The sequence below is a fragment of the Lissotriton vulgaris genome, chromosome 11, assembly GCF_964263255.1.
Source record: "Lissotriton vulgaris chromosome 11, aLisVul1.2, whole genome shotgun sequence".
Lineage (NCBI taxonomy): Eukaryota > Metazoa > Chordata > Amphibia > Caudata > Salamandridae > Lissotriton > Lissotriton vulgaris.
In genome coordinates this window covers 750,283,831-750,307,130 of record NC_141699.1, presented here as the reverse complement: position 1 = coordinate 750,307,130, position 23,300 = coordinate 750,283,831, and positions in this window count along the sequence as shown.

The window sequence follows — 23,300 nt, the reverse complement described above, 5'->3', positions numbered from 1 at the left end:
CCAATACTCTGGGGACAGAATTAATGGGGAATATATGTGAGACCATTAGAGTCCGTTAAGAAATGGGAAAACCCTTTAAATATATTCAGTGATTCCTGGTCCTTATTGTGGAGTCACATGGGCGTCACACGTTGGAAATGCTTTGTTGATGTCTTCTCCCTTTCAATGCTCCATGTCAGCTAACAAAGGTCCATCCGACCAATGGGGAACAATCTTTGACAACTTGACTGAGGAACTACATTACTAGGCCCAGTGCTCCGTCAGAGGCAAAGGCCTGATGTAGGGTATGGTAAAGGCCGAACATCCGCAAAAAAGTGGTGGATGTCCCATCGCCCATATTGATGGTGCGTAGACATCAATACACTATAAATATTGTGGACAGGACAAACGCTTCTTTTTGCCAAATGTCCTCTGCCTGCCAAACTTTAAATCTAGCAATAAGAAACAATCACTTTAAGGAGACTGATTAGATAATGTTTTCATTCATACACCAAACATATATTCAGGATTTTTATTTGCTGGCATATGTAAGGGCACGAGCAGTGAAATATTAGATTGGGTTTCCAATCGTGAAAATAAAGACAAATGGCCGCCTCGACAATGCCTCTGCGTGCTAGACCTTTTATTGACTTCCAAGGCTGGCCTAGAAATCAACTCTGCTGCACTCCGCTTCCCCTGTAGCATTTTTCTCATTTTCTAAGTGACATTAGCTCTCTTTTGCGCTGAAGAATCACCCATGTCATCATAACATGAATTATTCAAGGAGGATTTTTCTGCATCATTGAGAAAAAAATCTGTACTGCTCCTGGGTCGCTGCTACAAGCATCCCTGCGCATGATTTTTTAATGTAACTTTGCCTCTGAATGCTCTCTTTTAAAGGGCTGTCTCTTATTGTGGCCATGCATCATGTCATGTCAGACGCATTTTAAAGCATTACATGGGCTTGCTGGCCGAAGCGGACTCCCTCCCCCCACCCCCTCTGCCCCCACCATCAGATATGTTGTGACAGACTCGAGGACACATACACAGAGAAGGCTGCCAGCACTTCACATGGTGAAGCAGGAGGCATCAGGCTAAATCATGTCCTGAGCAGCTTTAAAAAGCAAACTCAACCAGTGGATCTCAGGAAAGATGAGAATTTCTACCCATGTGCTCGTAAACGGAAAGAGCAAAATGGCAGTATTATTTTACTAATGTACATCTTTTGTAATTTTAAGCATTTAAGAAACTAAAAATAAATGTGTTTTTTTTTATTACTCAGTTTAACTGAAACTGTTCATTAATAATATAAATGTAGACACTTTAATTCATAACATCATATCAGCAAATGGCATATTTTTTTAAAAATATGACATCTCACAAAAACACATAACGCTAAAGTTACCTAGCCAGTGAAAAATGCATGGTGTATGCAAATGGTGTCTGTATAGTTCTTAGATGCCATCATATAGTTTGGAAGCACAATCATATGTTAGATCTCCGTCAAGGAAAATCTGCTGAAATGGAAACTTACAGGTTAAGGAGAGTTACAGGCTCTAGCTAGATGGTCTCTCATAGACTTTTGGCCTCTGCTATTTTATGAGAACTCCCCTGAAGAGAAACAAACACCGAAACACTTCACAACTGACTATAGAGGAATTTACAGTCAGAATTTCCAAATGCTGATGCAAAGAATCAAGATAAGTAGAAAGTTCTGGATGGAAGTCTGTCTTTTGCATAGTTCCCCTAGTTTTTACCCCTGGGCATCTGGGATTTTAACTTCCAGGCCATTGATAGTTAAAGTAGGGTCTGCTTACAGTCCTCCTTACCTTAACATGTGCCCTTCTGGACACAAACAGCCTTGAGCTGCTGTTTACTCGACTCGGCACTAAGGGCCTAATTACGATGTTGGGCCGTCGTAACCATTGCGGTCTCGGGGGAGACCGAACTCTGGACGACGGTCCCGACACCACGATTACAATGGCGGTCGCATACTTCCATTTGTCTATGGGAGCTTGTGCTACGGCTGTAAACTGTCCCTAGCACAAGCTCTCATAGACAAATGGGAGAATCTGTTCATCCCCGAGCCGCATGGCAGGCACCTCAAGGTGCCTGCCTCACAGTGCATGGATCAACAGTGGGGCACCATGAATAGCCCCTCTGCCCCCAACCAGAGGCCGCTGGATGAAGGGGACCCTGCTAGAGGCCCCTAGTGTCGCTTTCCAACAGGCTTTCCATGTTGGAAAGCCCATTGGAAACCAACATCGTAATCCCCATGACAGAAACTCAGTCTATAGGGATTACGTGCCGGTCTCCGATTGGCTGACGGGGCTCCTTGAGCCCATCAGAATTCACCCGGAATGACCAGCCAATTTCAGTATCGACCGCCTCCATTGTAATGCTGAGGCCAAAACTGAAACCACTATGAGGCTTGGACGGTCTCCGACCTGCGGTCGGAGGCTTTCCAACCCTCATCGTAATGAGGGCCTTAATGTTAGAAAGATGGTAAAGAAACAGGCGGGCATTTATTTAAAAGCTAATTGAAGAAGAAATTATGTAACTCAGGATTTCTGCACCATTTAACTTTAGGAACACCTTCATTTATCAAGACATCTTGCAGCAAAGTGTAAAAGAATTGTAAGTTCTTCAAAATTCAGAGTATATTTCATTATCATGCAGAACCTTTTCACCTAAGTACATCAGATTATATCAGTGCATTGAGAAGTCTTTTTTAAAGTACGAACATGAAACATAAATCTGAACAGGTTTCCATCATGAATTTAGAGGCACCCAACAACAATGCCAATAGCGAAATAACAGTAACTACAACAAAATGCCTGTACCATTTATGTTTTAAGCTATCAATTTTTTATCGCTTGGTCAAACACAATTCATTTTTGTTTGCACAGGTATTTTATGTATACCTCTTAATTTCAATTTTTTATATTTCTATTCATACCATTTATGCATGAAAAGGAAAAGACAAGTACAGACATGGCTAAACAACTTATCCGAAATATCTAGGCTTTAACAACAAAGTCATGCATATTTTTGTGCCCAGATGTATTTTTTTTAAAAACCACACTGTCGAAATATGTACTACAATTACCAGAATCCCTTTCAGCAGTAAAAAGGGTCCTAAACACTGCTTCCAAAATGTAAGCCACAACTGGTGGAGTGGAAGTTCACTGTTCTGCGGTCGAAATAAAGGTAATGGCTTTTCCCCTTTTTTCAAAAGAAACAATAAGGAATCTACCGGGGGCATTGCGAGTCACTAAAACGGACGTTTTGTGTACTTTAGGCATTGCTGCAGAAAAATACGAGCTTTGCCCTCCAGCGTGTTTCGGAAAACGACCGTGAGAAGGTACGCGTGCACGCTGTTGTTTCTAGGCGGTGTTAACTAGTGGGGTGATACAAATGTTACAAGTGGGTTTTTATGAATGTATCTATTTCTCGCCAAGTTTGCTAAAATTGAATGCGGCGAAGAAAATGAATACGCATTAGGAAAACGGCGAGAAAGTAGGAAGCCGCACACGCTATCTTGAGAGGTATGTGTAATGTTTATTTTTACACTGTTAAAAAACACAAAAACGTATTAATAAGCCGGTTCCTTACAACAAAATAACCTTTCCCTATAGATCCCGGAGATAAATAACAACAGCTTCACAGACGAGAAAATTCAGTGATTATTGACTGAGGAAACGAAAAATATGAGGTATGAGCCAACAATTTTGACCAAATTCACTGTAACATGAAATGAATGGTCAGATAGATTTACACTACACTCGTCTTCCTCTGTAGGAATTGAATATGGTAGTTATAGAATTGTAGATGGTGAACCTTAATAACAACATAGATTGAGACAGCGAGACAAGAGCCTACTACTAACATCCAGAAGGCTTCTTGGCAATTTATTCAGGTATAATACCAAGTCTTATTTAAAAATATTGTAATGAAATGAAGGAGAGGTAGCACTTGTAAAGTTGTAAATAAAACATTTTTGCTATTTTACACCTTGTACAGAAATTGAAAAGGCCCTGATGAGAATCTGGGAATTGGTTTCTCCGGATTCGAAACGCGTCGGGATGGTATAATAAAGGAGCACAAAATGATATAAGGAACCAAAAATTTAGTGTTGTTCTGAGATAGCTTGAATTAATTTTTGCTATTTGCATAATTAGTCATTCTTGGTGCAATGCTCTTTTTTTGACCTAAAAACACTTGGTCTATAATTTGAATATTGATTGACTCAGTTATAATCAAAGAAGGATATAAATGTATGTCTTTGTCTACGTAAAGTTTTGTATTTTGGATGTAGAATGTTAAGTATGTCTTAGTCAATATGTGGATTGTAAATAAGTCTTGTAAATAATTATGTATTTTTTTGCAAACTTTGTATAGAATGAACTTGTCTTTTCCTTTTCATGCATAAATGGTATGAATAGAAATATAAAAAATTGAAATTAAGAGGTATAAATAAAATACCGGTACAAACAAAAATGAATAGTGTTTGACCAAGCGATAAAAAATTGATAGCTTAAAACATAAATGGTACAGGCATCTTGTTGTAGTTACTGATTGATATATGGCCCTTCCTTGTCCATATTCCTAGGAGCCTTACTCCTTAGCTTTTTCAATGAATAGTGAAATAACAGGCATGTCCGTTGTTATGTGTACTCTGTGGGTGGCCTGGGTTCCTCCTATACATGAACAACATTATACTTTATTAAATCAAACACAGGAACATGTTTTGTACAGCACTCATCCTGAAGTCATGTATTCTGAGGTCCTCTTGTATATGATGCTTCATTTCCCCAACACCTACCTAACGGCTAACCGGCCCCTCCTTTTGCCCAACCGCCACTGCTGGCATCAACATAGCCTTCAGTCACATCACAGACCAAACTTTTTTGCCCCTGGGAAAAGGTTTGTGGGTGCCCATGTTCTATGCAAATGGGGAGCATTAATCTGCTCTTAACTGTTTGAGTAACTAAATCTAAAACTGAAATACATTTTTGTAAGTCAGCTGTGAAATTTGGGGTACAAATGTTAAAGTCCAAATGTAAACCTGCAGAGAAAGTTTCTTGACTTGTTGAGAAACAAAACTTGCACCATCAGCTTAAACACATTCATGTAGTAGGAAAGTCCAAACAATTAACAAAATTAATAAAAATATATGCATTTGATTTTTCTTATCTATATTGCTAAAATAACCATCCCTAAAGTTTCTTCAAAAGCCGCCTAAAATTTGACCAGATTAAACTGGGGCATAATTCCTTTAATTTTCCTGAGACACCTGTTTCGAAAGTATGAGATGGTCAACTGGCAAAGGGCCTGATTCAAACCCTTGCTGGTGACTTGCCATGTGTCAGGATGGCAGCAGTCATCTCATCTATCACCTGGCAATACTGCCCCTTCACAAATTATTAGATCACCTCCGGCCCTACGGTAATCTCTCTGCCGTCACAGGAGCCACCTTCACGGCAGCTCCTGTGAAGGCACTGAAAGATTAGTGGTGACCACCTTATTTTAGGTAGCAGGCAACAAAACTTTTTGGTTTTTCAGAAACGAACTCCCAAAGCGAGTTTGTTTCTGTTTTTCTTGTTTGTACCTTAGGTTTTTTTCTGATGGTCCTCCTGACTCAAAATAGAGTGGGCAGACCAAAGGATTGGCTGACAAGCTACTCCGCCACATTTGGGACAGAGTACTTTGCCTACTGGATCCTAAATAAATAATGGTCAAAGTCATTGCAGCCAACTTCTAAGCTAAATATGCCTGTCAATAAAATCTATCACAGTTCTTTCTCTTCAAGGGTAAAAATCTCTCAGACTCAGTGTGCCTATATTGCCACATGATAGATACAGATGAGTCCAGGAGGTATGGGAGTTTTCTTAAATGCTCGTGGACTGGAGTGCCCTGGCTTTGGAGGAGTTTGGAAGTGAGGTAGGAATCTAAGTAAACCTTAGAGCTCCAATTTTAGGAAGCTAGCTCAACACTCTCAAGGATTGTCTTTACAAATAAAGTATCATGGTGAGTCAAGAACTAGGTCACAATGCCGTAATAGTTAGGCCAGGAATGTGCACAAAATTTTACAGGTGAAGTTGAACAGTACCAAAGCTGCTGGATCAATTAATCTGTCCGATAAAGGACTGTGAAGAGCTCAAATCTAGATGCATCAACATTCCATGGGTAGCACAAACAGTATCACACTCCTTTGATGCCCCTTATGGCATCAAAGGAAGAGGCATCACTTGAACGTTGACCTTATTGACATCACAGGAATTGGTCTTAAATTACCATTGGCTTGATCGCATAAAAAGACATGACATATTTGAAGTTAAAAACGTAAGTACCTGGGAGAGCAGACAACATGTGAAAAATAAATAGGATGAACCCAAAAGGTTACAAAAGCAGTTGAAGAATTGTTTAGGTTAACACCCATATATTAGCTATGGTGCAGCCATGATATGCCTTGAGTGCTGCCATGATGAGCCATCGGTGCAGCTTTAATATCTCATAACTGGAGCCATCTCCTACCTAGATGCAGCCATAACATATCATACAGCCATCATATGGCAAGACTTTTCTATATTGATAGCTTCTCTCATTTGTAAATTCTGTTTGTGCTCTGAATGTTTCTTAAATGGATACACTTTAGTGATATATCTTTTCTCTTGGCAACACAAACAATCTCTTCCCCACCCATGTAAATATGAGAATATCTATGTGCAGCCACGGCCTGTGCAGGTGAGAGCGGTGGGGCAGGGTGGGGGGGGGGGATTTCAACAATGAGGAGGTAAAAATTAAATAATGTTCCCTCGTTGTCGTCTGTCGAAACCCCTCGTGCCCGACGATGAGGGAAACTTAAATAAATAATCTACCCTCGTCATCATCTGTCAAACCTCCCCCTCACCCGGCCCAATCCCCCCACCGCTCTTACCCGCATGGGCCACGGCTGCCTATGTGAGTCAAAATGAAATATAAAGAAGTCTCCTGAAATAATGTGAAAAACAAAAGTCTCAGTCATTGATCTCATGTACTATCAATACTTCTTTCCGTCCATCCAGGAAGTCCTTGAATGCTTTAAATGTGTGAAACCCCAACTCAGGCAACAAGGGTGTGGCTGCAGCAACAAATTGTGTTGATTGTCTACCAAAGAATTCTCTACAAAATTAGGAACATATACTTATAAATCTAAGAAGGCCACCGTCATTGCAATTCTCATGAGAGTCTTGTGGCATCCTGTTACTTGGGGTTTGTCTTGACTCAACCTGTGTGGTTTGCTAAGTGTGCCCATTGCAAATGTGAAGCCACGGACCAAGCGTTGCCCACACCATGCACATACCTCTGATCCCTTCTGCTAAGAAAGACCCTTCATCCAGAAAGTTCAGAAGAACACATCTCCTTCCCTGTTCAGAATATATAGGTGAGCGCAGTCTATGGACCAAGACAGTGTTTTCCACAAGCGCCAACATCTTGGTGTTGGGACTCCATGTTTATTCCGATGATTCTTATAAAACTGTTTAAATAAGCACAGATCATGGAGGTTACAGACTAGTTCCCATGATCGCTCCGATAAAAGAGGTAGATGTTTTGCCTCGGGCCAACCAGTCTCAACTACCAAACGATTAAAGACACTTTTTTACCTGAGACACTGTAAAGCTCTTAGACGTCAGTGGAGAAAGGATTACAACATGGTGGCTAAAGAACCATACCGTAAAGCCATTAAGAAATACCATCTTAGCATTCGCTCAGATCAAAGGGCTTTTTCCGCCGGAAGGATTGGTAGTTCTAGGATATTCTTCTAAAGAGGTATTTACTATTCTCAAAAGCTTTTCATCTCTGTTAAACTGTTTCCACATCATCAATCACTCACGGAATTTATGTGATAACTTGGCAGTTTTTATTTACTGGTGCAATTCTTATAATATGGTCCAGTTTTGGTTCAAGTGCCATTGTTTGTAATACTCCTGCAGGTGATCAAGTTAACAATCATGATCTGGTATTAGGTTGATGGATTTCCCTCCCATGATAATTGATTTTTTTTACATGTAGCACTTCATTATTGATTAAGCTTGAACATCAGACAAATGGAATCAGGATTACAACAGGAACAGTACATACATATGGTAAATGCAGTGTAGACCTATACCTGACGCAATCAGTGGTGCTGCCACGTATTCCTCAACAGGCAAGCTCTACCAATGACCACTGGGAACTACCAGTGCATTTCAAGATTGGTGTGGGGGTGTCATATAGCTACTTCTTTTCTATATATTGTGTTAAGTTAGCATGAGTTTATTAAATGTTTGCACACCGTTTTTCATTCTTGCTTCACTTTTGCACACGACACATAATTGTTGTTTTAGCTTTCAACCCAGAAGAGCTTCGTGATTTACTAGAGAAATAATATGTTATTGCTCTGATATCAGTTTTGTTCTGCACTCTGTCTGCACACCGAGTGCTGAAGGCTACACGGATAACTTAACCCAGTGTTATTGTAAGGTCTGATCTTCGCACCCTTATAGACATAATACACATGCTGTTGCCAAAATCGGGCTCTAGGCGAGTTTTATATTGTGATTCTGAACGCACAATAACACACTTGATATGCTTCGCATGCAGAGAGCTGGTGGGAGGTGATGTGATCGTCCTACCACTGAGATTTTAAGGTATGGGCCCGCCCTGCTAAAACCCAAATGAGACCTTCATAGATATAATATAATATGCTAAATAGGGAGAGTGTGAATTAGACATTGTTAATTTCTATTCATTTCAGCATATTAGCATGCTCTCACCATTCGCCTCTTATGGACTGATAACTATGCTGATAACTTTGTTGCTTATAATATGTTTGTTAGTATTATACAAGATACTGCGTTTGAGAACCTTGCATTAGTAAATAAATATTTCAAACGTGCACGTGTCCTCTTTTACTCCTCGTTCTGGTTTGAGATGATTATATAACGAAAGAGTGTTCATGTGTTCCACGATTCCTGAGGTACTCTAAGTTCATGTTCTGGTCTGTCTAAGCATTGGGAGTTTGTTATGACCAATGAGAGACTGTAGCTAGCCCGGTAAGGGGATTTTGGGTACTGAGGTGAGTTTTGGGCCATCCTAATTCACCGAGGATCCAGGTCTCTATGCACAGTTCTGTAGGAGAACGGAATTCCCGCTACATGGCGCCCAAACGTTGTTGGCCTTATTTCATGACACTCGAGTAGTATATCATTCAATCCTTAACCCCTTCACTGACGTTTCCGGTAAACGGTGGTGTCGGAAAAACCTACCTATTTTTGTAATAGGTCTTTTCAAGCTTGAATCTTTCTAAAAACGGTTTCCTTGAATTACTACCCAGTTGTGCTGCAAAGTTTACTTTGTTTTTTCTCTTTCCTGTGCTGTCATGGCTGCCGTGGACATTCCGCAGCATAGTCGCATTGCGGTGTGAAATCATATGCGGGCTTACAATGTTCCTCTGGAAGGCTTGGCTGTGATTATGGTGGTGAGTGCGGAACATGCTTACCCATACGAACTCTTTTATTCGTGGGTGACATTTCCGGCAGTGGACGCTAATTCAGGCGTATTCCACACATACACTCCCACACCTGTACCTAATGAGTATACTCCGTACAGGGCACAGGAAGTTCCTATTGATGTTTGGCAGCATGAAGTTTGGTTTGGTGGCGCCCTCCCCCATTCTTTAACCGCTCAGAGGTTAGGTCCTTTGTCCATTCCAGGCGCTAGTTGGCCTGGTTTGGCTGGATTTACTCCTCATCCTCTACACAGCAATTGTAATGTGGGTGAACTACGACGACTACATGTTGTCGCGATTGCCGTGATTAGAGCCTTAGTGCATTACATGGGTCGTAATCTTCCGGGTGGAGCCCCGGGGGGTGCGGGGCTTCCGGCAGGGTAGGGTGGTTTGAAAATCAGCCCGTCATGGTCAATGCCATAATGGGCAAGAAGCCCCAGGAAAAGGATGATTTTCCTTTCTGGCTTGCCGAGAAATTTGACCAGCTGGAAGCTGTATTTCCTAATACGACTCCTGGTGAAAAACACAGGATTCTTACACTTAGTTTGCCGAAGGATCTGGCCCCTGAGCTCGTTGACTGTGAGACCTGTGGGAAGACTTTTGCGGCGGTCTATGTGCGGTGCTACGGCACCCCGTCTATGTCCGTGCTGTCTTCGGTCCTTAAACGTGTTCAAGATGATCACGGACCGGAATCTGCGGTCGAGTTCGGTATGCGCCTGTGTGGCACCTTTGACGTAGTTTGCGATCTAATCCTTGCTAATGTCAAGGGAGATGCAGTGAACTTTCAGGTTGCTAACGCGTCAGCGGCGCTTGACGAGGCCGAGAAACCCCGTCAGTTAGCGAGAATTATTGTTGCGGCTTATAAGACCGTTGGTCGCAATAGTAGGGGTGTTAAGCCTTTTCCTGCTAAAGATAAAAAGCAGCCCCAGGGACAAACTTCCGAGACTGAGGTTCAGCCCAAGTCCAATAAACAAAATTGGCCTAAGAAACAGAAACAGGGAAGGCAACGCAACAACAACAAACACAGGTTTCTCGCCCTGTGTCTCCGTTACCTACGCAGTCGGAACGTGTTTATGACTTGCGCGACCGCGCGCGATTAAGACTCCTGATAGATTTCAGGCTTCTGACCAACGCTCTCCTCGTTCCTTTCAGGACTCATCGGCTCCAACGACCAGTGGTGGAGGGGGCGGAAGGGGTCGGGGTGGTCAGCAAGGACGTGACCAGCCCCGCCAGAGGAACGGTGCAGAAAAGCAGGAGGGCTCTACGCCTAGGAGACCACAGTTTGCGAAGAAGAAAGTCGCAGCCTTAACAGCGCATCGATATGCCCCAGATAGTGAGAACGCGGCTTCGGAATCTGACGTGGGCTCTGGCCTTGCTGGACAGCGCGGCGGAGATAACCATAGTGAGAGAGGAGCTCCGTCAACTACTGAAGGTGTCAGTGACTGATACTTATGTTGTCATTGAAACAGCTTACACAAGAGTTGCTCCCCCTGATAGACTTTTTGAAATTGTCCTGTTAATTGAAGGTGACATACAGCGAACCATAAAAGGGGTATTTTGGGAAAATCTTTTGTCTGCATATGACATTTTGCTTTCGGAGGCTGACTGGCCCCCACCTTTTGTGCTCGCAGCTCCGCGAGGGGAGGAGGTAATCCTCCCCAGCTTTGCGAACACAGTCTCGAAGGAGAATGCGCAGCATTTTGCAGAAGAGTGGGCTCTAAATCGGGCGCCGGCTGTGTACCGAAATCAATGTGGGTGGGATAAATTGTCCCCGCGCCACGAGATACCTTTACGGTCTCAGCCGCAGCCTCAACCTCAATATCCCATTAGACGTGAAGCGAAAGCTTCCGTCGCGGCAATCCTTGAACAATTGGAATATCAATGTGTAATTGAAACGTGTGTGTCACCAATGAATAACCCTCTTTTTACTGTAAACAAGCCTGACGGTTCGTTTTGTTTGGTTTTGGATTACCGGCATTTAAACTCGCATTGCCGTAACTGTGCAGTACAGAATACTCACGGCTCTGCTCTTGTGAATAGTCTTGTGCGTAAGCGGTTTAAGACCACGCTTGACATTTCTAATGGTTTCTATGCCCACCAATTGGATGCTATGAGTTCCCAATGGACCAGTTTTACATGCGGCGGTGTCCAAAAACACTTTCGGCGTCTCCCTATGGGCTATAAGAATAGTCCTGGGGTTTTTTCTGCCCGCATAGTCTCCCTTTTGGAGAGAATCGACCCGGATGCTTGTTCGTATGTGATGATATATATCTCACAGACGACGAACTTTGGGAGCATCTGTGTCGAGTAAACGGAATTATTTGTACCTTTGCAAACTTAGGTTACAAGTTCAACTTTGCAAAATCGCACATTGCTGAGTACACAGTGTTGTTTCTGGGCTACGAGCCTAACAATGAAGGAAAGGGATTGGCTCCTCACTTCCTGGAGAAATGCGCACAATTGCATGCTCCAACAACACTGAAAAAATTACAATATTTACTGGGCTTTTTGAATTTCGGGAGAACTTACATTCCGGAATATGCCCAGCGTATCAAGCCTTTGTATGCTTTGATACAACCATCTTTTTCCAAGTCATGTTGGCTGCCTGAGCATTCGGCTATACTGCAGTCTTTGCAGGCAGATCTGCTCGCCTCTAAATTCTTACTGACTCGTGATAATCAGACCAGCCTGGTGATAAGAATTATCCCTGGGACGGTAGGTTTCACGTACCTGACTTTTAATGAAGGAGACACAGTACCTATTGCTTCCAAGTCACACTTGTACACTTCGGCTGAATTGCGCTTTTCCACTGTGGAGAAAGTTTTGACGGCTGTGCAGATGGCAATTCTTAAAGAACGCGCCCTGTCACAAGGAAAATGCATGTTGGTTGTTACCCCGTGTCCTGCCTTGGAGGCAGTCACAAAAGCCAGTGTACCTAATTATAAAGCTTTGCACCCTCGGTGGATTCAATGGGCAGCGTCCTTGTCATCTCAGGATGTCATGTTTATTTTTGACGCCACATTAAGGTCGCAGGAGTACTTACAGTATGAATTTGTTCATCCTGCTCCTTTAGCAATGCGACCCCTGGAGGATTTCCATTGCATCATTTACACCGATGGTTCGGCGCAGGTTGCGCATGGCTCTAAACACGCCTATGTTTCAGCATGCGCCATTGTGGTCGGTGCCATGGTGAACAATAAGTTCAAGTCCAGTGTCGTGCACACGCAGACACTCGGAGACTGCACTGCACAATTAGCAGAGCTTTGTGCTTTGATGCCTGCATTGGAGTACGCAGATCCTAGGGTGACTACTCTTATCGTAAGTGATTCTTACTACTGTGTCCAGTCTTACAATGAGAACTTGACCTATTGGATTCAGAATGAATTTCGTGATTCCAAGGGTAGCACAATAAAACATATAATGATATGGGTCCGGGTGGCTGAGCTTAAAGAGCAGTTGCCACTTGTGTTTGTGATTCATACTCTTGGCCATCAGCGCCTGGGAGTCCACGCTGTCGGTAATTCGCTTGCTGATGAAGCAGCGAAATCAGCAGTATCCAAATATTTAGTTGCAGCAGTTACACAGTCCGAAAGTAAAAAATAGATGATGACATCTTGGCGGCTGTTGCTGCCACTGAGAAGGGAGGTAAATATCCTGCGGGGTTCCCTTCAAAGTACACATACCACTTAAGTCCCGATAAGGTTCCTTACGTGAAAATTCCTGATGTTGGCGAACGTTTAGTTCCCAACTCGGATCGCAGAGCTACTTTGATTACAGCGGCTCATGAAGGTGTGGCGTCTGCGCATGGGGGCGTCTCAGCCACTGTAACTCAGCTACAACAGAGGTTCTGGTGGCGGGGACTGTACAAACAGATGCGTGATTATGTCCTTCAATGTGACATTTGCCAGCAGATCAAGCCTTCGACTGCTGCGCGTCCGCCACAGACACAGTTGTACATTTCTAATAAACCACTGGGTTGCGTTTATTTAGATCACTGTGGTCCTTTTTCTTCTGATACTGCGTATAAGTACATCTTAGTAGCAGTTGATTCATGCACACGCTTTGTGTGGGTATGGCCCCATCGCAGCGCTGATTCATGGACTTTCATTAGAGATTTGCGTGTCTTTGTAGGAATTTTTGCCTGTGGTACTTTCCATTCAGATCAGGGTCCGGCTTTCGCCTCTAAGGCGTATAAGGATGCTATGGTTTCGTTGGGGGTCCAAGTCAAGTTTTCGTCTCCATACAGACCTGAGGGTAACAGTGTAGTGGAACGAATGAACCGTGACTTAAAGAAATCTTTGACAGCTCGAGTTATAGGCACTGGCAGAAACTGGCTGGCCCACCTCAATAGCGTGCAGCGTGCTCTTAATAATCTCCCTAGAAGGTCTCTGGTTGGGCGGACCCCGTACGAAATGCTCTTTGGTATCAAGATGTACGTCCCTGACCTCGACGGTCTAGACTGCGTGGCTCAAGCCACGGCCTTTGACGTAGATGAACATTGTGCTGTTTTACAGGACATACAAAAGAACAGAGACAGTCTTGCAAAAGAACATTTGCCCTCCACATCGGATGATGCCTTGCAGATCCCGGTAGTTGGCTGGCTACCCAAAGTTGGAGAACTGGTTCGAGAGAAGATCGACAACAAGAAAGAATTTGGTCCTTCATATCGAGCACCGGTCCCCGTTCTTGGAGTGAAGGGCACGAGAACAGTCATTTTACTACCACTTCCAGGTCGTAAGGAAAACAGGTTTATCTCAATTGACAATGTCAAGATACACAGGGTGGCCGATTCTTCATAGTATGACACCGGCAGTCTCATGTCCTTCGATTGTGAGAAATTCTGTTTTGGCCATTACTGCAGCTGCTGAGCCAGAAGTGGCCTTAGAGATGCCTGTCATTTCCAATCCTTTGCTAAACAATTTCCCAGTTAATAACAATGATGACCTCCATTATTCCTTTCCTGCTGATTTATCGATGCCTGATTTACAAACACGTTTGGCCACAGACTCTAGATTTTCATTTGACTCTGCTTCAGTGACTTCGACAAAACCCTCCAGTTGTGCAATCTATTTCTCTTTATTCATAAAACATTTTTGGTTCCCCCTTGGACATATATTTGGCTAATGCTTTTTTCAGTATACCTTTTTATGTCATTTGGTTTTGTGTTTTATTTTTTTCGACTCATGGATGGACACTATGTCGAGGAGAGAACATGCATTTGGCATCTTAATGGCACTTTGGCCCCCTTGTCCTCTTCACATTCTGCACACAGACTGAAAAGAGACTTGAACTTTGTTAACATCACAGCATGGCCGGTTCTTGATGGGATTGTGTGGGATGCAGTTAAATTTCAAATTCATGGCCCAACTGAAGTGGCTAATGTCCCAAATGTACTTAGAGTGAACATGGGCGATGTGGTTAAACAAAACATACGTTCTGATGATTGGAATGTTCAGGCCGTAGAATCATTATTTACTGATTTAAAATATTATGCTGCCTTTGATGCTGAGGATTAATATTTAGAATCTGCTAATTATGGTGACTTATTTTGCTTTCAACATTATGGTAATCATTTCCTGCATAAAACAAGTTCCAGAGGGAGTACTGTAAATTACACACAGTGGGAACATTGCCCAGCACCATTACGAGGCAGTTCCAGTACATTTTTGAAGAAGTACACTTACTTTACCGACTTTAATCAATCAAGTCCTGAGTCCTTTTATTTTAAGATGACACAGAAGCCCATGTCCAAAGTTAGACTTACCGATACTAAATTTTGTATTCGAAGTTCTTTCTAGACAAATTAGCTGTAGAAGGCTATGAGCTATGGAAGGAATCCATTGACCTTGAATCGGTTTGGGGTTCTAAAAGTTGGCAGGTACAAGGCACTGAGGCTTTGCACCGTGCATGTCTCATCCCGAATCATATGTTGTTTTTGAATTCTACTGTTTCTCAGACAACATGCTTTGGATTGGCTACTTCAAAAAAGTTAAATACCCCTGCTGTCCCTGATTTGGAAGAATATCCTGGGTGGGATAATTACACAAAGTTTTCCATTAGAGAATTGCAGACATCACTAGGTAATGCATCCTTTAATGTGTCCAGTTTTGATCCAAAGGGTTGGCTGCTATGGCACAGAAGCTCTGACTCTTGCCAGCATCGTTTTCTGGGTTTAACTGAAGGTTTTACACAAATCAGGCCTGATCCGCTTTTTGATCCTGACCATACTGTCACAACATACTCAGTTGGCAAATTATGTCAAAATTGGTTACAACATTCTACATTAGCTGCTGTTAAATTACATCTATCCAAGCTAACTGATGAGGTGGATATTAATGATTTCATTAAAGGCCCGGCAAGTGGTAGATCTAAACGTTGGATTTATGCTGCTTACAATGAAATTTGGAAGCTATCACAGATTGAAGCTGCTAAGCGCCTGAGAGCAATTGATCAAGCAAATTTAGAAAAGGTGCTTGCAGTTGTCGATAACAGTATTAACATGCTTTCTTCCCGCATATACACGTTGAATAACATTGTTTCTTCTGTAGTTGATATTGTAAATGATGAGGTGTCTGTTTTATACCATGGACAAAATCAACTGCGTGCTGTGATGCAGTTTGCATGGACTCTACAGATTCTCAAATCTGGCCGTGTGCCATGGAATTACATGAACGTTTCCTCCCTCTTTGCCCCATTTAATTTGACTGAAAACAGCGCATGCTTTCAATGCGAGATGCATCATTTTCCATGTTACTTATTGAGAGGTTGGAATCTTTACCGTTCTCTGTTGCTGAGGCCGCTGATGCAACGTGGCTTATCCACGGATTCATTACATTACCATTCGCGTTGTACAAATTCACTAGTTGTATGCGACATGTTGCAATAGGATGTTATGAACCGTTAGGAGGTGCCTTCCTCCATGAAGCATGGTCCCTTCCCTTCACATATAGGTGCCTGAAAGACGGCAGAGAAGTTTATCTGAATGGAGAAGAATGCACAGAGTCCCCTGACCATTCATTAATATGCAGACACATTCAATTGCATGGTTCCTGCAACCAGGAACAGCCTAATCTGGCCTGTGTTTTGAAAGGGACTCCTGTACCCGCAATTGTTCCCACGTTTACACTTTTGGCAAATGGTAGTTATTTGCTGTTGAATAACGAGGAGTGTTGTGGTCTTATTGTCGGTATCGCTTATGTGGTAACTGTGTCTGAGCGTGTTGTGTGCTGCAAAAATGTAATGTATCCCCCTACGCATGGGAATTCAGATGTTTCCATCTGGCCGCGCATCCCAACCTTGAAAGCAGAGTTTAATGGTATGACTAGAATAAGAGCCCTTTTGTCTCAGAAAGAGGTGTCCCTGAGTTCGGCCCGAGAAACATTCGTCCTTCACATAGCTAACACACGCACAGAAGTGCAAGCGCTTTTAAATACTGATTTACCGTTACATTTCAGCGAGTTGGTTCATCAAATCTTTAATGCCTCCTCCACTTCCGGCCTGGCTCACTTTTTTATATTAGTTTGCAGTGGTCTCGTGATTTCATTTGAAAAAATATTTGGGGTCATCCCTGCCTTTTTTCATTCTATTTTTTTGAGCTTGTTCGGAGGATTCCCTGTCTTGCTGGCTTTAGCGGCAGGCGTTTTGGTGATATTTTGCTTCATTACAAATGGCTGCCCATCCTGCATTAGGAGCAGAAGAGCCCCTCCTGTCACTGCTGCGCAACCGGATGCTTGATTACTATGGCACCCTGCCGCTTGCGACCTTAAGCACGGCGTTTGGATTATCATTTCGATTTTCCTATTTCTCATGTGTCCAGCCTGTGTTTCATTGCCTGAGCTGTGATTTCCACTGGGCCCTTGATTTGTGTCTCTGCTTAGCGGTGTCTCCTGAAGTCGACTTTAATCATCTGATGAGCCCCGTAGTTGCTCACGAGTTGGTTTGTACTGGCGAAAGGATTATGGCCTTGGCAGCGATGCATGGACTAATGGGTCGTTGGGATGTAATCGCAGCAGCGCATGAGTTCTTGGCAAGGAGCTTTCTTGAGAACCCACTGAGTTGTCCTCTGATGTTAATAGAGGATCCTGTGACGGAGCAGCACGTATGTTCCTTCCCACTAATTAATTGGATGGCTGAACTGTTTTCGGATGATGACAGTGATTTCTTATTGGAGGCTGTGGCTGCATATTTTGCATATTCGATTCTATCCTAAGATGCCATGGAGTTTATTCTACTTATTTTGGCACATGCTTTTTATGTTTTTGGACAGTGCCCCTTTTTCATGTGTGAACAATTTTTATATACGTCCCAGGCCTATTGACTTATATTTTCAAAGGTTGGATCAATTACATTTGGCCACTATAGGCCTGCATTTATACGTTTGGAGAATAGATTAGTTCATTATTATTGAACTCTGTTTTCAGGTTAAGCCCCTTCCAGGTTCTGCCTTTAGATGATTTTTTTGACAGTGCTCTGATCATTGGGGGGGGTGTCATATAGCTACTTCTTTTCTATATATTGTGTTAAGTTAGCATGAGTTTATTAAATGTTTGCATGCCGTTTTTCATTCTTGCTTCACTTTTGCACATGACACATAATTGTTGTTTTAGCTTTCAACCCAGAAGAGCTTCATGATTTACTAGAGAAATAATATGTTATTGCTCTGATATCAGTTTTGTTCTGCACTCTGTCTGCACACCGAGTGCTGAAGGCTACACAGATAACTTAACCCAGTGTTATTGTAAGGTCTGATCTTCGCACCCTTATAGACATAATACACATGCTGTTGCCAAAATCGGGCTCTAGGCGAGTTTTATATTGTGATGCTGAACGCATAATAACACACTTGATATGCTTTGCATGCAGAGAGCTGGTGGGAGGTGATGTGATCGTCCTGCCACTGAGATGTTAAGGTATGGGCCCGCCCTGCTAAAACCCAAATGAGGCCTTCATAGATATAATATACTATGCTAAATAGGGAGAGTGTGAATTAGACATTGTTAATTTCTATTCATTTCAGCATATTAGTATGCTCTCACCATTTGCCTTTTATGGACTGATAACTATGCTGATAACTTTGTTGCTTATAATATGTGTGTTAGTATTATACAAGATACTGCGTTTGAGAACCTTGCATTAGTAAATAAATATTTCAAACGTGCACGTGTCCTCTTTTACTCCTCATTCTGATTTGAGATGATTATATAACGAAAGAGTGTTCATGTGTTCCACGATTCCTGAGGTACTCTAAGTTCATGTTCTGGTCTGTCTAAGCATTGGGAGTTTGTTATGACCAATGAGACACTGTAGCTAGCTCGGTAAGGGGATTTTGGGTACTGAGGTGAGTTTTGGGCCATCCTAATTCACCGAGGTTCCAGGTCTCTATGCACAGTTCTGTAGGAGAACGGAATTCCCGCTACAAGGGGGGGGGGGGGTGCAATGATATTTGTAATGAATTTCATAATTATAGTTTTCCCATCAAGGTCCCTGTTTAAGAAAAATACAAAATGTACCTCCAACAATGAATGTCAAATGGCCTTCAGTGTGATTAAGTGAACTTCTGACAGGCTAACAGTTTGGGTTGCTTTGAACTATGAAGAAGACTATCTTAGCTGTAGATGCCAGCTTGCAATGTACGGTTGCCACCTTGTTGCAAATTGTGAACAATGAAAACTGTGTTGTGGCATTTGCCCCAAGATCATTTAAGGGATCAACATGTAACTAGTCAATGGTGCAGTACAAACCTCTAGCTTGTTTCTTACCCATCAAACATGTTTTATTTGTTTTTTTGACACTACTTTCATTATGTGCACAGACCAGAAACCCTTACTAAATGCTTTCACCTTGAAAGGGATTGAGCAGGCTTCTTCCAGAATTTCCAGATAGTAACTAGGATTTGATGGTTACAACTTTACTTTTAAATGCCTTCCAAATGTAGCAACTGGTTGTTTGTCAGATCTACCTCTTACTAAATCTGAGCACCAAGATGATGAAAAATGATGAAGATCTGAGAGACACAATTGTAGATGTAAACATTTCTGGCACTGTTGCTAAAGACTAGGTAGAAAACATAGAGATGGACAATGTCAAAAGCTTTTGAGAACTCAGGAACGCACTAAGGGGCGTATTTACAATCCCCTTGCACTTTTTGTGACGCACTGGAGGCGCAGTGTGGTGCTCCATATTTACAAGGACACATAAAACCCCCCCGGGTGGCTTTTTGTGCACTTGTAAATGCGGCCCCTTTTCACGCAGCACTCTGCGTGAAATGGGCGTTCCATGGGTGTTGCTGTGGGTGTTCCCATGCAACACCCAGGGATTCTGACACATTCCCAGTTTTTCAATGTTTCTTAAACCTGGGAATGTGTCAGAATCCTACGCCTCCCCAGGGGAGGTGAAAGGAGGCACAACAAAGGGAAATACCTTTTTTTCTCCTTGTTGTTTCGTCTTTCTATGTGTGCTGTATTCTGCAGCACACATAGAAAGAGGAAAACACCTCTTGTTATTGTTTTTGTGCAGGAAGGTGTCCCTTCCTGGACAAAAACAATCACCCCCGCAACACAGGCACCCTTGCACCATGGTGCAAGGGCGCCTGCATTGGCGCATGGTAGCCAATTGTGTGCCAGCTCAGGGATACCTCATATTGTTATAAATATGTCATATCCCTTTGCTCAGACAGTAACACAGCGCGATGCACCCAAATGTCTTACAGAAGTGTGCTGCTTCACTTCATTGTAAATATGCCCCTTTGTGTCTTAAATGACCGATTGTTAAGAGTGGATAAAATGTTACCTCAATCCTTGAAGGGGAGAATTGGAGTCACATCCCATCAGGGATATCTGGGTAGAAACGTTATTAAAAGTAGGGTGGGAGACAACTATTGGTGACCAGGGGTAGTTTCATTAGTTCAAGAAAAAAGTTAAAGATTATTTTAATTGTGACAATAGTGATAATATTACAGTAGTCTGCATGCCTCTTTTGAGACCAGTAGAGGTTCAGAATGATTCATGGATGAAACTTACATTGGAAATATTGGAAACAATGAAGGTCTTGTGTGTTGCTGGCAAATACATCCTGGTCTTAGTAAGTTATCACACAAAATAGACGTCTTTGAAAATGCCAATCAAATCCCAACCCAAACTCACACAGCATCTTTAAGAGAAATGTTTAGAGAAGAGGACACTCCAGAAATATTAGTTACAAATAATAGGATCCAGCTTAGTTCTGACAGTATGGAGGTGTTTCTACAAGTTATGAATATTACCTGCTCGGTGGGTAGGACTGAAATTAAAAAAAGAGCTAATGTACATCAGCGAAATTACAAACAATGGACACGGTGTAAAGGCACAAGATTTGCAGGTTGGAGTAAGGTCCAGGTTAGGGTACCCGGCACAAAAACATGGAGTACATTTTCGTGCTTCTCTGGAAATAGGGAAGGTTTCCCAAAATGTTATGGAACTTTAAAAATGGCTGTGTTGGAGTATAAATAGCATTTCCAGGGGGATGTGTGTTCTCATGTACATTCCCAAGTAAAAGGTTGAAGGGAAGTTGCCTCTCTCTACTAGCACAAAGGGCAAGTTCCAGATGGAAGTTAGAGTTCACTCTTGGCGCAAGGACAATGTGTATACTTTTTCCTTGTGACTTTCTGTTCATTCTGTTCAGTCTGCTTGTCATCCTCCCCTCTCAGAATAAAAAGAAGAACGAAAATTCACCTGCTGGCCGCATCCGCTGCCTCTCCGCCGCCTATCCTCTGTCGCAGGAAGCACCGGGCACCCTAAGCCAATGACAACGCTGAATGCAGTGTTGTGATTGGTTCTCCTAAGCTAATGACAATGCTGCAATATAGTGTTGTGATTGGTCTCAGCCAGGGACGGACTGGCTACCAGGCATTTTGGCATTCTGGAGACCTGGGGGCTGATTTCGTTGATGGGGACCTGCATGTGCAAAACAAAATTCGTTTTGCATTGTTGATTTCGAAGCACACGCAGGTCTCCATCTACGAAATTAGCTCCCACCGCAGTGACATCAGCCCCCAGCTCTGCAGAATGCCAAAATGCCCGGTAGCCAGTCCGGCCCTGGTCTCAGCACCATGGTTCAGCGCTCAGACGGTGACAGGGAGCCTGTGCATTTTCCCCACCACGCTGTGTAATGCAGTCTGGTGGGGAACATGCAAAGAGCAGAACTGTTTAGCCAGCCAAGACGGCCAGACAAACAGTTATGCACACTTTGAGTGTGCTCACCACTCCTCCCCCTGACCCCTGCTCTGGCCAACCCGTCCCTCCCTGCACGTAGGAATGGAACAATACAATGAAAATGTCAGGATTGCCGATGCTGATTCCAGATGCAAGATGGCGGTTCCCTACCACGCATGTGCGAGGAAGTCAGGCAGGTTAAAAAGCCTGACTTCCTGTGAAGACAAGGCTTCACGTTCTAGTGTAGCCTTGCTTCCTGTTTCGGGACTTCCTGTTTTGCCGCGTCCAGCACGGATTCTGACTTTGCTTGTTGCCCGGATTCGGATTCCTTTACTCCCGCCTGGAGCCCCTCATCATTTCTTTATTCAGCGCCTGGATTCCCAGTTTTGGTTAGCGCTTTCCCACTGTGTCCCTCGCTCCCCGTTCAGCCGGATTGTCACTTTTGAGGGAAAGCTTGTGAGTAGGTCTGGCTTTGGCGTGGCTCCGCTGACCGGATTTTGTCCCGTCGGCTGGCCGGATCTATCTGGGCCGGTCTTGTTTACTGTGGACCCCGTTTAGTTGAGGTTCCGCTGTGTGAGGAACATTCCCTCATTTTTCTTTCTCCCTCATTTGCCTGGAGTTTCTTTATTTGATCGGACTCCAGTACCCAGCTGCCCTGAGTTTATTCATCGCTGGGTTACCTGTCTCCAGTACCTCTCTCCCAGCTGCCCTGAGATATTTCATCGCTGGAGACCTCTCTTGGGTTACGGTAAACAGTATGCTGCGCTGGTTAAGTTCTTATAATTATTGTTGCATGCACATTACTCCTGCACATTACTCTTGCATTATTTTGCCTATACATATGTTGTAGGAAAAGACTGACAAATCAAAGAACAATAACCTACAAGACTACAGGCAATCCTTGTCTGTTGTATGCCTGTTGGTGAGACATTTTTTCTTCATACAGAAAGAAGACACTAAATGTACTTAGGGACTATTTTTTTACACTGACCATTGTATATTTCCCTTCAGAGAGCCAAGTCTTTTGCACATACATTGAGAGACCCAGTCCTGTGATAGAGAATTATCCTATTACGCTAGGTAACTTCATGTACTTGTTAACACCAAAGTATCTATAATTCCTGTTACTTAGAGCACAACTTATTGATCCTTTCCTTTACAGAGCGTTACTTACCTGCTTGTGGAGAGGTGGCTGAATCCCAGAGATTGTCTCCCCTTTTTTCCTTGTTTTGTTTCCCTTCATTCCCCTATTTACCATTGCGCTCTAGTGTTTGATAGAGGTAATTGGTGATAGCCGAAGGTTGAGGACCTGTCTACGTGTTACTGACGGTCCTGACGCTCCTGCAGAAAATTCCCGGTAAGATCCTTACAGATAATAACGTTCCATTGTTATCATTTTATTTTTCCCCTGCCGAAGTCCTCTGAAGCTTCATTGCCCATTTCACCTTCTGCATTATGCAGTTGATACCAGATTGTTCAATTACAACTCCACTGGTCTGCAATATTCTTTGACAGCTTTACATGCTTCCACCAAGACAGATCCTCTGGAACTTTATTTTCCAAGTATTTTTTTCAATGGTAAATTAGTCACTAATCTCTAG